Source organism: Apodemus sylvaticus, chromosome 5 (assembly GCF_947179515.1).
Source record: "Apodemus sylvaticus chromosome 5, mApoSyl1.1, whole genome shotgun sequence".
Taxonomy (NCBI): domain Eukaryota; kingdom Metazoa; phylum Chordata; class Mammalia; order Rodentia; family Muridae; genus Apodemus; species Apodemus sylvaticus.
The window spans coordinates 154,356,613-154,367,665 of record NC_067476.1 but is presented as its reverse complement, the minus strand read 5'-3'; the positions used below and the strand labels follow the sequence as shown (position 1 = coordinate 154,367,665).

At 47.3% G+C, this 11,053-nt stretch overlaps 1 pseudogene; it reads left to right on the top strand.

Moving 5' to 3' along the window:
* The first annotated feature begins 545 nt into the window (after positions 1-545).
* On the top strand, positions 546-658 carry LOC127686495 (uncharacterized; annotated as a pseudogene).
* The last annotated feature ends 10,395 nt before the right edge of the window (positions 659-11,053 follow it).

Genomic DNA, 11,053 nt, shown 5'->3' with positions numbered 1-11,053 from the left:
CGCATGCAAGCGTGTGCACACATACAATCCACCCATAGGCACCTGCACTTATGTGCATACAAGAATGCACACACACACACACACAATACACCCATAAGCACTTATATAAAAAATGTTTTTTGACAAGGTCTCTCCACTAGCTATCCCAAAACTTACTAAGTAGAACAGGGTAATCTCAAACTCATAGAGGTTCTCCTGCCTCTGCCTCCCAAGTGGTAGGATTAAAAGTGTGCACCATTATTCCAGGCACACACACACACACACACACACACACACACACACAGCTCTTTAAAAAATTAATCTTAAGGCCAGGCATAGTGGTATATCCCTTTAATCTCAGCACTTGGGAGGCAGAGACAGGCAGATCTGTGAGACTGAGACTAGTCTGGTTTACAGAGTGAGTTCCAGGGCAGCCAAGGCTACACAGAGAAACTGTCTCAAAAGAATAAAACAAACCAAGCCTGCTTCCTTCTGACTCTCCTCTACAGGATGCAACGGGTTTAGCTTACACAGATCATGCTACCTACTTAAAAAATAAATAACTGGGGCTCGCTTCGGCAGCACAGATACTGACATTGGAAGGATACAGAGAAGATTAGCATGGCCCGTGGGCTTGCACACAGATGATGCACAAATTCCTGAAGTGTTCCATTTTTAAAAATAACTAACTCTGGGGCAGGGATGGATGAAGCTTTATTGGTAGGATGCTTACAGTTATGCAGGAAGCACTGGGTCTGACCAGCACCAAAGAACCAGTATGGCACACACCTGAGTTCTCACGTGGCACACACCTGAGATGCCAGTACTTGGGAGGCAGAACACTAGGACTTAAGTCATCCTCAGCAACACAGTGAATTTGGGGTCAGCCTGGGCCACATAAGACCCTGAAGAAAAAAATAAAAATGAGTTAATTCTGTGACAGGGGAGGATGAAGCTGGATGGTAGAGCCCTTGCCTGGCACAGAGGCCCTAACATTTGGGTGGGTGATAGGTGAACCGGCTACCGAGGTGGTCAGCAGGTAAAGGCGAGCACCAAGGCCGATGACATAGTCCAATCCCTGGGCCCCACAGAGTGTAAGAAGACTCTCTCAAACGGTCCTCTAATTGACACACAGACGGTGGCACCCACACACGTGCACACGTGCACACAAAGTGTCATTAAAACACTTTAAATAAATAAAATCCATTCTGGTCACCATCCTCTATCTTGGCTTCAGAATAGCACGCTGAGGCTCAAAGATATCTATGAGAACCTCTTGGGATGGGGTGAGGGGGTTGTTCTTAGAGAGGAGGCCTCCATGAGGATCCTTCTGGCCAGATTCCAGTCCTGCCCACTCTCCCTACCCAGTCATTACGGGGGGGCCAGGAAGAAGCCCCTGTATTTGTAAATGCTGAAGCCGCTTCCCTGGCCCTCCAAACATCTGAAGGAGAAGTAGTTTGTTAATTGCTGTCTAGACAGTTTATTGCAGCAATAAGATCAAATCCCAGAATCCCGAGGTCTGCGGGTATGAGCCATGCAGACTAAACAGTTGTTTTATTGCATCTGCAGAGGGCTTGATTTACGCTGCGCTGGGCACTAAAATTTCTTCAGGGTTTATCCAAAATCATTTTGCTCTTTTTACACCGCCCTGTGAGGATGCCACCTCCCCAGACTGTTAAAAGGTGCTCTCCGTCTCATGTGCATCCATTCTTATTGGATGCCTTAGAGTCATTAAGGGAAGTGCAGGGCCTTGTGGGGGCCCTAGACAGGAGCAGGGGGCCTGGAGAGGGGTATCTTTGTGGCCCAGCTGTCATAACTGGTCTATCGGGTGAGAAACATGTGGATAGTTCCTGAGTCTGGCTTGGTGGCAAAGGTCTGCTTTCACAGGGATGGTTTTGCTTCTTCTGAATGGAACAGACAACTGGAGCCAGGTGCTTGTATTGTTTTTGTTTTGGATTCCCCCACCCCAAGTTTGCTGTGTATCCAAGCCTGGCTCCCCCCACCAGCTATGCACCTGAGGCTGGCTCCCCCCTCCAGCTGTGTACCTGAGGCTGGCTCCCCCCTCCAGCTGTGTACCTGAGGCTGGCTCCCCCCACCAGCTATGCACCTGAGGCTGGCTCCCCCTCCAGCTGTGTACCTGAGGCTGGCTCCCCCCACCAGCTATGCCTGAGGCTGGCTCCCCCCTCCAGCTGTGTACCTGAGGCTGGCTCCCCTCTCCAGCTGTGTATCCGAGGCTGGTCTGGAACCTCCAATTCCTGCCTCTGCTTCGTGGTGCTGGGGACCTGTCTCTGAGCCTCTGAGACCCAGGACGCCTGAAACCCTGGTCCTGAGTGCAGTAAGAGAAAAGGAAGAACACATTTTCACACGGTCACTCCATTCCCCAGTCCAGGGGAGCAGGGCTACCCTCTGCCAAGCTGAGGCTTGCAGGGCTCAGAACACAGCATGCTGGGGGGGGGGGGGGCGGCTAAGGCAGGAAGATCAGGAGTTGGAGGACAGGGCCAGGGAAATGGCTCCATGGGTAAAGGTGCTTGATGACACACAGTGAAAGCAAAGAACTGATTCCTGCAGGTTGTCCTGACTACACAGAGGCCACGGCACACACACACACACACACACACACACACATCTTCACCACCATCATCATCACCATCCCCATCAGAGTTGTGCTGAAGGCCAACTTCACCCACATAGTGAGATGCCATCTCAAGAACTCATGGACTAACCTAAAAAAAAAAAAAAAAGAAGAACTCAAGGATTGGAGATATAGCTCAGTGATAAAGCATTTGCCTCATATGCACTTTAAAAAAAGTATTTATATTATCCCTACTTATGCACATGTATATGTGTGTGTGTGTCTGTGTAAGTGTACGGCACATGTGTGCTGGTGTCTGCAGAGATCAGACAAGGGCATCAGCTCTTCTGGAGCTGAAGTATCAGGAGGCTCAGCCTGCTGACACAGATGCTGAGAACTGAATTTGGTCCTCTGGGAGGGCAGCAAGTGCTCTTAACCACTGAGCCATCTGGCTAGCCTCTAGGATACAGTTCTTATCAGCCTGGTGCGCTTCCAGCATTAGGGGGAAAGGGATCCCAAAAGTCAAATGTTGAAAAATAATGAATGTTCGCGCTCAGGGCCACTGTTATTTGGAGAAATTCCCCCTTCAGCTTCCTTCTATCCTCTCTTCCTCCTCCTCCACTGAGGTAAAACTCAGGGCAAGGCCCAGTGGCACTCAGGAGGCAGAGGCAGGCAGATGTGTGAGTTCAAGGCTAGCCTGGGCTGCAGAGTGAGTTCCAGGACAAGCACTCCACCACCAGACCCAGGCCAGCTTTCTCCTCAGCACGCCCTGTATGGACACAACCCATGCTGACTGGAAGACTGCAGCAGATTCCCACGCCTCTAGAACTAAAAACTAATTCTAAAAAACTGACAGGAAAGGCTGCAGGGATGGCTTATGGGTAATGGGCTTAGTGTGCAAGCCCGAGGGCTTGGGCCCAGCTCCAGCACCCACAGAAAAGACCCAGAGAAACCCAGAATGCCTGAAACCCAGCACTCAGGGAGGGCAGAGGCAGGGGAATCATACACGTAAGTTCTAGGGCCAGAATGACATCACAAGACCATGTCTTAAAAGGCAGAATAAGAGTGCATGGAACATGCCACTGTTGTGTCTGACTTTTGTTACTTTCCAGACCGTTTCCAAAATTCGACCATGTTGTATTGCATATTGCATATCAACAGTCCATTCCCTCTGATAGGCAAATATAGCATAAGTTGACTTCATGTGATCCATCCTGTTGGCTACTCGGTATGAATGACACCAATCTCAACAGTGTATGTATGTGTATTTGAGAGTATGTTTAGAGTTGTTTGTTTGGGGTTGCTGTTTGTTTGTGAAGTGGTCTTGCTTCATACCTAAGGCTGGCTTAGAACTCACAGCAAGTCCTGGCAACCCTTTGTCACATCCTCCTAAGAACTTGGATTACAGTATACCTGGAGATGCAACTGTCAGATCATACAGTCCATCTATTTTAGTGTTTTTGGGAAACCTGGCAATTTTCTTCACAGTGGCTTCATTTTCCATTCCTGTCAGCTATGTTTCTTCTTCCTCCATGTTCCCACCCGAGTTTTATAGTCTGTATTGCATTTATTTTTGGATTTTTTGTTTGTTTGTTTGTTTGTTTTTGAGACAGGGTTTCTCTGTATAGCCCTAGCTGTACACTCTGTAGACCAGGCTGGCCTTGAACTCAGAAATCTGCCTGCCTCTGCCTCCCAGAGTGCTGGGATTACATGCGAGTGCCACTACCGCCCGGCTTGTATTGCATTTTTATTTGCTTGGTGTGTGGGTGGGTGCATGCGTGCGTGCGTGTGCTTCAGTGTTGTCTCTGAGCGTGCAAGACAAGCACGCCACCACTGAGCCGCGTGTCCGTTCATCCCGTCACAGCTGTCCCAGAGGACCTGAGATCTAACCTCTGTGTAATTTGACTTTGGTCTGATTCAGACCCGTGGCTTACATCCTGATGAAGCTGTTTGTCTTTTTGTCGTGAGGTTGTAAGGGTTGTGACGTCCCTGCGGCTGGTGAGGTGGCTCAGTGGGTAAAGCTGCCTGCCACGGAGCCTGAGGAGCTGAACTCAGTGCCCAGGCTCCACAGGATGGAAGGAGAGGTCGTAGCCCCACTAGCTGTCCTCTGACGTCTACATATGTGGCATGATCACGTGCACACACACACACAAACATACACAATACACATATAAACACATTTACACACACAAACATATACACACATACACATATAAACACATTTATACATATAAACACATTTAAGGACACACATACACATAAACATACATGCATATAAACACAAATACACACAAACACACACACATATACACACAAACACACACATATACACACAAACACACACATATATAAACACATTAAAAAACACACACATATACACATACATACACATAAACACATTTAAACATACACATAAACATACACACATTAACACAAATACACAAAAACATACACATATATACATGCAAATATATATACATATATACACACACACAAATCCATATACATACATACATATACACATACACAAACACACACACATATATTTAAATTTATCCCCAGCATCCAAGAAGTAGAGGCAGGCAGATCTCTGAGTTCAAGACCACCTGGTCTACAGAGTGAGTTCCAGGACAATCAGGATTATGCAGAAAAACCCTGTCTAGAAAAACCAAAAGTAAAAATGTTTATTTATGCCGGGTGGAGGTGGCGCACGCCTGTTATCCCAGTACTCTGGGAGGCAGAGGCAGGCAGATTTCTAAGTTCGAGGCCAGCCTGGTCTACAGAGTGAGTTCCAGGACAGCCAGGGCTATACAGAGAAACCCTGTCTCAAAAAAACCAAATCCAAAAAAATCAAAACCAAAAAAAAAAAAAGTTTATTTATTTTTGTTGAGCTGGGAATTGAACTCAGAACCTTGTGCTTGCTGGGCAGGTGATCACCACAAGCTTAACCCACAGTCCTTTTATTTATTTATTTATTTATTTATTTATTTATTTATTTATTTATTTATTGTAATTTTGAAATGGGATCCTACTAAGCTATTCAGGCAGGCTCTGAACTTGTGATCCTCCTGTCTCGCCTCCTGAGAGGCTAGAATGACAGGCTAAAATGATAGTGCCTCTTTTATATTCTATCTACTAGACTTGTATCAAATATTAGACGTGGCAATATTTCCTCCTAGCCAGGTCCATTGGTACACGGCTTTAATCACAGATAGCACTGGGAAGACGAGGCTGGTGGATCTCCATGAGTTCAAGGCCCCTTTCCAGTAAGCTGCTTCTGTGGGTTGTTTTATCTTAACACTGTGAATAGAAACCAACACAATTAGCCACCAGGGAATGCAAACAGAGGATAACCACTCGCACTACCTTTGTGCCCGTAAAAAGATAAATAGTAAATGAAAGCCAGAAACACGTGCGCCAGGTCCATCTCAAAGCCAAGCAGGGTCTCCCTGACCTTTGGTGCCAATTTTATAGCTTGCCAGAATATGCCTGAATTCAAGAGAAAAAAAAAGAGCTTTACAAGAATGCAAATAAACACTGAAGCCACAACTGACCCCCAAAGGCAGTGGCACACAAAACGGTGGGCTGACAGCTCACAGCTCTTTTTTGTGCTTGGTTGATATTGTTTTTACAGTGCTAGGGGAGAGAACGAACCCAGAGCCTCACATACTCAGGATGAGTGCTTTACCTCTCCACCTGTGTGCCTTGCCCTTGTTACTTTGTATTTTGAAATAATGTCTAATTACATTGCCCAGGCTGCCCTTGGATGTGCTCTGTAGCCCAGGCTAGCCCTCTGTTCTTGGCCTTGGGATTTTATTTATGCCGTGGAGCGAAATGGAATTTGTTCCCTTTCTCTTTCCTTTAAAAAAAGAATTATTAGCTGGGCAGTGGTGGCGCATACCTTTAATCCCAGCACTTGGGAGGCAGAGGCAGGCAGATTTCTCAGTTCGAGGCCAGCCTGGTCTACAGAGTGAGTTCTAGGACAGCCAGGGCTACACAGAGAAGCCCTGTCTCGAAAAAAACAAAAAACCCAACCCTCCACCCCCCAAAAAGTATTATTTTACCGTTGCGTGTGTGTGTGTGTGTGTGTGTGTGTGTGTGTGTGTATGTGTGTGTGTGTGCTCGCCTGTGTGTGTGATATGCTCATGTGAATGTATGACACATGACTGATGCAGAACTTCCTGAGTTAGAGTCACAGACAGTTGTGAGCAGGTAGACATGGGTGCTGGGAACCTGATCAGAGTCCCAGCCCCAGCAGCGAGTGTTCTCAGTCGCTGAGCCATCTCTCCAGGCTCTCCCTCTCCCCCTCCCCCTTTAGTTTAAGATTATTTTAGGGCCTGTAGAGATGGCTTAGCTGTTAAGAGCACCATTGCTGTTGTAGAGGACCTCAGTTTGATTCCCAGCACCCACATGGCAGCTCGCAACCATCTGCAGCTCCAGTTCCAGGGGATCTGACGCCTTCTTCTGATTTCCACAGGCCTCAGGGTCACCTGTGGTGGCACAGACACACAGGGAAGCAAAGCAGTCATACCCATAAAATGAATCTAAAGAAAAATTTTAAAATGGATTTTTTAAAAAAAATCGTTAGCCTGGCAGTGGTGGAGTACGCCTTTAATCCCAGCACTTGGGAGGCAGAGGCAGATGGATTTCTGAGTTTGAGGTCAGCCTGCTCTACAGAGTGAGTTCCAGGACAGCCAGGGCTACACCGAGAAACCCTGTCTCGAAAGACCAAAAAACAAACAAACAAACAAAAAACATTGTTTATACGTCTGCGTGAATATATACCACGTGTCCTCTCCTGCCCAGATAATTCAGAAGAGGGCATCAGATCCCTGAAGCTACAGTTGCAAGCTGCCTGACATGGGTTCTGGGAACTGAACTGTGGATCTCTGCAAGAGCAGCCAGTGCTCTTAACCACTGAGCCATCTCTGCAGCCCCTCTCTCCACCCTCCCCCTTCCTCCGTCCCTCCCATCTGTCCTGAATGTACCCTAATTTTTAAGATCACTCAGTGTGTCTGTTTGTAGTGTGGCCTGAATTTGTTCTGACCTAAGGCAGCTCCCGGGACACCACAGCCCTTGAGTGCTGTTGCTTCCTGGAGAGTAACCGTGGCTGCCGAGTACCAGACACTGGCTTTATCTTCTCTAAGTGGACACTTCCTGTCCAGGCAGATCTAAGGCCATCCCGTGAGTATACAACCTTCACCTCCCTGAAGTCTGATGGAATTAACACATGCCCAATCACCAAGGCAGGTGCACTCATGTCTGTATCATGCACATTTCTTTCTTTCTTTCTTTTTAAAGATTTATTTATTTATTATATGTGAGCACACTGTAGCTGTCTTCAGACACTCCAGAAGAGGGCATCAGATCTCATTACGGATGGTTGTGAGGCACCCTGTGGTTGCTGGGATTTGAACTCAGGACCTCTGGAAGAGCAGTCAGTGCTCTTAACTGCTGATCCATCTCTCCAGCCCTATTATGCACATTTGATGGACAGTACGGAAACCAACAATTCCTAGGAACTTAACTGTATACCCACAACTGACTTTGAACTCACAGACAAAGGCTGTCCCCTGTCACCTGGTGCTAGGATTAGAGGTGAGCTGATCCAAGCAATCTTTAAAGGGCCATTTTTTTTTCTTTGACTCAGTCATTTGGGAGAAACCAAATGTGGGTGGAAATAGTCTTTGGAGAAGAGTTTGTGTGTTTCCAGATCATCTGGACCCCAGGTGGACACTCCAGGGGGATACCCCAGGTAGAGACCCCAGGTTGACTCTCCAGGTAGAGACCCCAGGTGAACTCTCCAGGTGGAGACCCCAGGCAGACACTCCAGGTGGACACCCCAGGTGGAGACCCCAGGTGGACCCTCCAGGTGGACACTCCAGGTAGACTCTTCAGGTGGAGACCCCAGGTGGACACCCCAGGTGGACACCCCAGGTGGAGACCCCAGGTGGACTCTCCAGGTGCACACTTCAGGTGGATACCCCAGGTGGACTCTCCAGGTGGACACCCCAGGTAGAGACCCCAGGTGGACACCCCAGGTGGAGACCCCAGGTGGACACTCCAGGTGGAGACCCCAGGTAGACTCTTCAGGTAGACACCAGATTGAGAGATCCTAGGGTAGGCCCCAGATTGAGAGATCCAAATGGAGACCTCTGGTTCTACCACAGACCCAGATGTAAAGGGAGGCAATGGGCGGAGCACAGGGATAGAGCCATCCTGTCTGCCTGGGTGCTAACTCCCAAGAGAGCTGACTCCTTCTCCCAGATGTTTATTCTAATTGTCCCTCCTGGGGGGTCCTTGATGACATGTGGCCTTTGGAGCCTCCAGAACCAAGAGGCCACTGTATGCTAAGTTAAAGGCAGCTGATCCCAGCACAAAGGCCCTTTGTTTGAGCCTCTCAATGAATTTTGGCCCCTGGGAGCCGCTGCTGTTTACCTAAGTAAGCTTGGATTTTCTTTCTCATTGTTTTAGGTGGAATTTCAGCTTCAGGAAAGTGGGAGGAAGACAGAGAGCCAAGCCAGGGACTTTGGCCCTCCTTGAATTTGTCTTAAATGATTAAGGATTTTTGTTTGTTTTTTGTTGTATGTAACTGGACTGGCTACGAAGGCCACGCGCTCTCCCAGCCTTGGAGCTGCCAGGAGGTGTTCTGGATCCGACCCGGGTCCCTTCCTCTACTCACTTTCCTTGTTTGGTTCTCCTCCAGTCAGGTGTGGCTGGGGACGCCCTTGATCTCAGCTCTTAGGAGACAGAGGCAAGTGGATCGCTATGAATTTGAGGCAGCCTGGTCTACACTTTGAGTTCCATTCCAACACAGTGAGACCCTGTCTCAAAGGAAGAGAAGTAGATGCACATGAAGAATTAGATTTTTAAAAAATGCTGGTATTTGGCGGAGGTGGGGATCTGGGACAGGATTTACTAATGAAAGCTATGGAGTTAGAATCAGAGCTAAATAAATAAATAAATAAATAGACAGCTAACCTTGGGCGATCTCCTTGTTCAGAACTGAGAAAGAATGGGCCCCTGTCCACCACCCTGACAGCCAGCTGCTCCAGGGACCAGACTGTGCGCTAATATGGTGAGGTAGTAAAGAGATGGATACAGGCTGAACTCCCAGAGAATATAAATGTGGGGTGGGACTTGTTCCTGTGTTCCAGGACGTTTCTTTGGTTTTGTTTGTTTGTTTTCTGAGACAGGGTTTCTCCTTGCAGTGCTGCCTGTTTTGGATCTCACTCTCTAGATCAGGTTGGCCTTAAACTCAGAGATCCACCAGTCTCTGGTCCCTACCCCGCCCCACAGTGCTGGGAGTAAAGGCATGTGCCTGACTATGATTTTTAAGAAAGATACTAAATATTAACACCTTCTGATTTCTAGGACTGTTTGGTTTTTGGATCAAATTGTTTTCTCGGGAACCAGAACACAACCAGGGTCAGGTGCACAGGAATTAGCAGCTTGACTGACCACAGAGCTACCTCTCTACTCCAGCCAAACCTTTATTTTTAGATTATCTGAGATTTAAATTCAAGCTCCCCAAGTAATACATTAACAGCTTTCCCTTGTAGACTAAATCAGTTAATACAGAAGTGTATCTGTTAAAACATGGCTGCCCTCTGAATTCCTGACCCAAAATCTCCCAGTCTGCTGCCCTGTGCATCCACAGTCCTTCTTAAGGTAGCTCGCCAAGACACTGAGTGTCAGTACAGACTTTCCTTTTTTATATTAACTAATTAGTTTACACGAGTGGGTGTTTTGCTGGCGTGTGTGTGTGTGCAGTGCATACACAGGTTACAGGAGAGGCCGGGATCTCCTCAGAACTAGAGGTACAGATGGTTGTGAGCCACCATGTGGTTGCTGGGATTTGAACTCAGAACCTCTGGAAGAGCAGCCAGTGCTCTTAACTGCTGAGCCATCTCTCCAGCCCCAAGATTTATTTTCTTTTTTCTTCCTTCCTTTCTTCCTTCCTTCCTTCCTTTCTTTCTTTCTTTCTTTCTTTCTTTCTTTCTTTCTTTCTTTCTTTCTTTCTTTCTTTCTTTCTTTCTTTCTTTCTTTCTTTCTTTTTTCGAGACAGGGTTTCTCTGTGTAGCCCTGGCTGTTTTGGAACTCACTCTGTAGACCAGGCTGGCCTCGAACTCAGAAATCCGCCTGCCTCTGCCTCCTAAGTGCTAGGATTAAAGGCGTGCGCCACCACCACCCAGCTTTATTTTCATTTTTAAGTGTGTGTATATGTGTTGTGTGCTTGTAGTGTCTGTGTGTATGGGGAGGGGGTATGTGCACATAGGTTCTAGTGTCTTCTAAGGCCAGTGTATAGCTGAATAGCTGAATAGAAGAATGACCAATGACAGACAGATAATAGGTAGATAAATAGATAGGTAGATGGAACTGGAAAATATCATCCTAAGTAAGGTAACTCATTCACAAAAGAACACACATGGAATGTAGTCACTGATAAGTGGATATTAGCCCAGAAGCTCTGAATACCTAAGACACAACTCACATATCAAA